This window comes from Xenopus tropicalis, chromosome 2, assembly GCF_000004195.4.
Source record: "Xenopus tropicalis strain Nigerian chromosome 2, UCB_Xtro_10.0, whole genome shotgun sequence".
NCBI lineage: Eukaryota > Metazoa > Chordata > Amphibia > Anura > Pipidae > Xenopus > Xenopus tropicalis.
In genome coordinates this window covers 49,315,455-49,322,798 of record NC_030678.2, presented here as the reverse complement: position 1 = coordinate 49,322,798, position 7,344 = coordinate 49,315,455, and positions in this window count along the sequence as shown.

Genomic DNA, 7,344 nt, shown 5'->3' with positions numbered 1-7,344 from the left:
GGGATAGGGATGTCGCCCCCATTGTACCACTACCACTTGCACCTGTGCCTTATCTAGGCATTAGGCGAATGTCACATGATGCATTTACCCACCAGTGGAGAGGCCGTGGGTCCCACTCAGTACTCACATGTGTAGTAATAGGCAGGAATGGGATCTGCCTGTCATTGCACACATGGAAGAGATTTTGGATACTAAATGCACACAGGCATTTTCTGCCCAAAATCCACAACTATATGGTGTGCCAGGTCTATCCCATTCATGCTTTTACTGCACTCCTAGGGCGGCATTGGTGTCTTCTCCAACTGAAAACAATACATCTTTTAGATTGTAAGCTCTGCTGAATTTTATGTTCTGTATAGACACTCTTATAGTTTACAGCTCTGGGAAACGTCAGCACTTTATAAATACATTAACATTAATTATAATAATCATGTGACCAGTGGCTTTACTAGATCTTGCTGGGCCCCACAGCAAATTCAGTTTGGGATATTGAGGCTTATTCGACATAAGATTGAGAAAACATGCTTTTTTCCATAAAAGATTAGAGATGAACACTGAAACAATTGTGTATCAAATGGTATTAAGATGTAATTTAAAATAAACTACCAATGTCTCACTTTAAGCCTTCCTTATTAGTGATGGGTGAAAAAAAAATTGGCACGCCTGTAATTTTTTTGACACATGCACGCAACAATCTTTTTTGGCATGCAACATTTTCACCGTTTTGCAAGTCTTTTAAAAGATTTGCTAGTTTTCAGCGAAACGCAACAGATTCACTCATCACTATTCCTTATATATCTGCTGTTATTATAATAATGCTTATTACAGGTACAGCATATGATCTATTATCCAGAATGTTTGGGTGTTCCTAATAAAAACATCTCTCTGTAGTTTTGATCACCATACATTATTTCTGCTAAAGCTCATTTCAACATAAACAAAATAAACCCAGCGGAATTGTTCTGCCCCAATAAGGGGTAATTCTATCTAAGTTGGGATCAAGTACAAGGTACTGTTTTATTATTACAGAGAAAAGGGAATCTTTTTTAAAAATGAAACTCATTTACTCTATGGGGCACATTTACAAAAGCACGAACGCTCGAGTGTTCATGCGAACGCTCCAAGCGTATTTTCGCCGATTTTTTCGGGCGTCCGCACGACTTTTTCGTACGGCGCACGACTTTTTCGTACAGCGCACGACTTTTTCGGACGTTTGCACGAAAAAATCGGAAAGGTTTTACCGCTGTTTACAATTGTTCGTTACGAAAATTTCGTGACTTTCGGATCGCCAATACGATATTATCGTGACTAATACGATTTTTTCGTAAGCATTTTCGTGATATTTGCGATCTTCCGAAATTTTCGTTTCCAATGCGATTTTTTCCCATTCGTGATTCGGATTCGTGGATTAGTAAATGTGCCCCTATGGATGGATTCAGAGCTTTCTGGTTTCCATTACAAATACTACAGAACATAAACAGGAACACATTCATGTTTCCCTTTGCCCACATGAAAAGGTAGAGATAGACATAGACTTCAAATGAATATTATGTTTGTACAAATGGCAGATTTATTGGGATTTATTGATCTGTATTTAGTTCTAAATATTCCAGGTATAATGTTTGGAAGGAGCATAGCTAAGAGCATTACACATCTCCTTTGGTCTTAGGAAGCTGCTATGAGCACCTGTTTCCCATCTGTCAGTGGATTTAGAGGATGTTGGAGATAAATAGGCACCAACAAGGTGAACCATTTCTAGGTTGAGATATTTATATCTGCACAAGGCAAAAGATTCATTTAGTTCTGCCAATGTCAATGTTTTACAATAAGCCAAAATTATATTTTTACAAACATGAATAGCCACTAGGTGGCAGTATTGCACTACTAAAAGCATTCTGGTACACATTAATTAAACCGGCACAATACAGGCAGAAGCATATGGGGTGTGATGCTTCCTTCTAATGCCTCTCATCGCAAACTAAAATTTGTCATCAGTGTTTAATATCAAATCTATTGAAATTGAAGTGAATTAAAGCTCTAATGAGAAAGTTCAGTGTATTGAAATATACATTTCAAAAACATCTGCAATAAATTTCTGACATGACCTAGTTTGCCACATCCACTGGCGTCTTATGCTTGATACAGGTATGGGATCTGTTATCCAGAATGCTAAGGACCCGGGGGTTTCCAGACTCCAAACATCCAAACATCTGTGGATGATGCATTTAGTGATGAGTGAATCTGTCCCGTTTCACTTTGCCATAAAATGCGCGAAACGGCAAGAAAAATAGCGATTCTTTTTTTGGGCATACGTAAATTCTTTTTGTCGCCCGTGTTTTTTTACACGACCACGCCCTTTTTGACACAACCGCACCCAATTTGATGCGCGACAAAAAAAATTCCACACAACAAATTTTCACGAAGATTTTGCGAAACAATTCGTAAATGGCGAAATGCGGAGAATCGCTGCAAATCCATGCTTGGCGAAAAAATTTGCTCATCACTACATGCATTTAGTCTTTAAACTGCTTGGGCTCTGTACTTTGTATGCAAGGAAGCGTGGGGGATACAGTTGAATAGACAAATATTTTGTCATTGTAAAGTACCATGTATTTTCTAACCTGGCATCAAAAGGAAAAGCAAACTGTTAGTTAAGAAGAAACCGTAGAGAAGTCAGGCAGAACAGACTGCATTGTTCTTGCAGAAGGAAAAGCAAATACAGACACAGAGACTTTATCACCTGTGATTTGCACAAAATCATTGAATGATTAGCAGGAATCCTATTCAGCTCTAACATGTTTGCTGTCCATGTGGATTGATAAGGCATTTGTAAATGTCATTGTGCGTGCCCATTATTTCCCAGGGCCTGCACAATAAGGACAGGGAAGAGGCTGACTATGTCAATAGGACAACAGCTGTTCAATTTTTTTGTGCACTTTGGTAATGGCCACTCTCCATGTTGTGTGGCTTTTGTGTCTGAAGGCAGAAAATATCATTTTAATGCAATATGATAGGATCTGTTTGTATCTGGTGGGCTTTATGGTAACTTTGATATCTATTTTTACACTAAAAAGGGAGCAAAGTTAAAGGGGTAATTCACCTTTACGTTAACATTTAAAATGTTATAGACTGACTAATTCTAAGCAATTTTCAATTGATTTTCATTCTGAAATAGTTTTTGTAATTATTTGCCTTCTTCTTCTGACTCTTTCCAGCTTTCAAATGGGGGTCACTGACCCCGGCAGACAAAAGACTATCGCTCTGTGAGGCTGCAATTTTGGTGTTACTGTTACTTTTCTTTACTTACCTTTCTATTCAGGACTCTCCTATTCATATTTAGTCTCTAATTAAAATCAATGCCTTGTTGCTAGGGTAATTTTGATCCTGGCAACAAGATAGCTCCTGTAAGGCTGATGGCAGACGAGACATAGGGCGGATATTTTCGGCAAGTGGAAAATCGATCACCGAAAATACTGCCCTACGCCTCCTACTTGTGCCTGCACCGGAATGAATGAGATACGCTCGGGTGCAGGCACATGTAGCCGAAATACGCATAACCTGCTTGCCGAAAATATACACCCGACGCCTCATCTGGCATTAGCCTTATTCCAAATGGTAGAGCTTCTTGGCAAAATTTTTTAACAGGTCACTTAACATAATATAAACTAAATAACTAATTAAACTAATTAAATAATCTGTTGGTTACGTATTCTTTCTGGGGGTATAGTTTTCCTTTAAGAGATAAATAATTCAAATAACAATAAAAATTAAGATGAAATACAAATTGTCTCAGAATATCATTCTCTGCATCATACTAATTTAGTATGAAAGTTAATTTAAAAGATAAACAACCCTTTTTAAAAGAAGAGAGACCCTGTGCCACACTCTAGTCTTTATATTAACCCTGCTTCACTCCCACGTGGCACCGGTCGTGGCATTTATACTCAATGTAATGCCATTCCGTAGGCTTCAGTCGCCTATTTTTTCCCAGAGACACAGCCTGACACGTGAATCCAATGGTCTGACAGTCACGCAAGACATGGGCATTGCACAACATACTCATTAACTGCTTGTTTGAAGACCTAAATGTGAGTGCAGTAGCTTAAGTGGTTATTAATTCAGTATAAAAATAGTGAAACGGTGGATTATTTTACCAGCATGTTTTGTATTGAATTTTCTAAACAGCTTTACTTCATATAGAGACAGAATATTGAACATGACAAACCCAACCGACTATATATAAAGCACATTTACTACCACTGCCATTACAGCCTGCACTAAACGATCACAGTGTTGTTTACGAAGCTCGTCGATATATATATATATATATACACATCGCCTATGTCAAGATGAATGATGGGAGCAGTTTTCCAGTCTCTCACTTAACCTCTCGCAATGCAGAAAGTCTATTAGCAGTCACTTTTGTAACAATGATGAGATGAGCAGCGAGTCGCCATTATCCCTTGGGAAAGCTTATAAAGGACGAATGCAGCAAAGCAGACCCAGCTCCATTTCCAGTTGCCAAAAGTCATTAAACAAACTAAAGAGTTGTTGTCTTGTACGCAGCAAATGTGCATACAAAGTACAACACACACACATATATATATATATGTATAAATATCTGTATAGATATATCTATATACAGGTATTGAACCCCTTATCCAGAAACCCGTTATCCAGAAAGCTCCGAATTACGGAATGCCCGTCTCCCATAGACTCCATTTTAATCAAATAATTCAGAATTTTAAAACTGATTTCCTTTTTCTATGTAGAAATAAAACAGAACCTTGTAATTGATCCCAACTAAGATATAATTAATCCTTATTGGATGCAAAGCAATCCTATTGGGTTTAATTAATGTTTTATTGATTTTTTAGTAGACTTAGGGGCTGATTTACTTACCCACGAACGGGTCGAAATGAGTCCGATTGCGTTTTTTTCGTAATGATCGGTATTTTGCGATTTTTTCGGATTCTTTACGAATTTTTCGTTACCAATACGATTTTTGCGTAAAAACGCGAGTTTTTCGTATCCATTACGAAAGTTGCGTAAAAAGTTGCGCATTTTTCGTAGCGTTAAAACTTACGCGAAAAGTTGCGCATTTTTCGTAGCGTTAAAACTTACCCGAAACTTTGCACCTTTTAAGTTTTAACGCTACGAAAAATGCGCAACTTTTTGCGTAAGTTTTAACGCTACGAAAAATGCGCAACTTTTTACGCAACTTTCGTAATGGATACGAAAAACTCGCGTTTTTACGCAAAAATCGTATTGGTAACGAAAAATTCGTAAAGAATCCGAAAAAATCGCAAAACATAAGAAAAAGTCGCAAAATGTTCGTTTTCAAGTCGGAACTTTTCCAATTCGGGTCGGATTCGTGGGTTAGTAAATCAGCCCCTTAAGGTATTGAGATCCAAATTACGGAAAGACCCCTTATCCGGAATACCCTTGGTCCCGAGCATTCTGGATAATGGGTCCTATACCTGTACCAAAAAGATATTGGGTGTCAGAGTATTGTTATACACATCTGACTGGTAGAATCAGCAGGACTTCCCATTCAGTTCATTCAGTCACACCCAACAGGCCTAGTGATCATGCTTGTGATAAGGCACAGTTTCACTTTCTAGAAAAGTTACTTTACTGGAAAAGATGCTATTGTTTACGTAGTAAGTACTTGTAAGTAGCAGGTCAAAAGGCCAATGTTTTATGTAAGGAAAAAGAATGGATAATGGTCAGTGCTGCCTTTGGTCTGTAATGTGTCCATCAAGGCTATGTGTACAGAAGAGCACAAGCGAGAAAGTTCAATTCCACTGGAATGGATCAAGGTTTAAGCATTTTGCCTTAACACCCCTCTGGCACATAACCACCTTAATTTGTATTCAGGCCTGGAGGAATTCATCAACAGTAGTGACCGTTGCATCTCATTGGTCCCTCAATAGCTGCACCAAACTAGAGTCCTGCATGGGTCCAATTTTTGAAACCCAGACCAGACTTGACCCAGATCTGCAACTGCCTTATCCGTGACCTTATCCAAGACCTGCTGACCACAGGAAGTGCTGTTTCTGCAAGCCAGAAGTGACATCATTAGAAATGGCCAGGGTGGAAAAAAATGTTTAAAGAGGTAAAACTTGCTATAGATACTGTAATACCTGCAACTCAAGCTGCAGGTAACCAACCCATTGCAGGACTTCAAACTACAGTATGTTTATTGGTTCCTAGGTAATTAAAGCATTCAGTGTTATATCCAGTGCTGGGCTGGGCCAAGCTTTTCAAACTCCTCCCCTCCCGGTCATAATCCTCTCTTTCGATTCCCCTTCTAACAGTGCTCGTTAAATCTCTCCAATATCCTTCCTACCCATGCTACTTAACAAGCAGAAATTGGGGGCCAGGGGGGAGCAGGAGCTGCAGACAGGACAGAAGAGCCAGAACTCAGGGTTGGCAGGCAGAAAAGGTACGTGCCAGTTGCCCCCCAGCTTTTACACCCTAGGCACGTGCCTCTTCTGCCTACCACTAGCTCACATCTATGTCATTGTTCCTAGGGCACATTCTCTATTCCCATCTTGCTCACAGAATAATGATTCAGAGTCTAATAAAATATAGAATTTTCTAATATTAACATGTGATGAAATATAAATTAGAACAATCCTTATAGTGAAGAGGGTTAAAATAACCTGCTCAGTGAATTCCCACCAGTTAAATCTTTGGTACCCATATCTGCAGTGATACATAGATGTATGCTAAATGTGTGTTGTTATTAGAATTCAAATGCTTTCTTGAGCATTGTTATGCAAAGTCTGTGACCTATTTTGGGCATTTCTGTATATGACTTGGAACACTGAATAGCGGACACTCCGCACGATTCCAAAGGTTACAGGAGGCACTGTACGATTTAAAGCAATACTGGCCGTTGCCTCATTGGAACTGCATGTCTGCTGGAAGATAAAGGTAATCGTTGCACTAACAAATGTCAACTTCTACACTTATACACAGAGAGCGGTTAGGTCACAATATCCGTGAAAAGCAATTAATGCCCTTTACGTTGACATTTTTTCATGCTGCAAAGCATGCACAGCCAAATACAGTCAGAAAGGCCACAAGACAGGCTGTAAGAGTTTCTCTTATAAAACCAGGTTGTTAAATGTTATATGATTTATATCTTATTGCTAGTCACAGAATGTCCATTAAAATTATCTGCAGTTTGCTAACTCAAGGCTGAATTTGGCTGCAAGAATTAATGCCGGAATAAATCCGTAGAGCCAGGTACAATAAAGCATGTATTTCCTATTTACAGTTCTCTGCATCTACTGCACCTGGCGAATGGAATGTATTCTGCTCCCGTGAATTTTT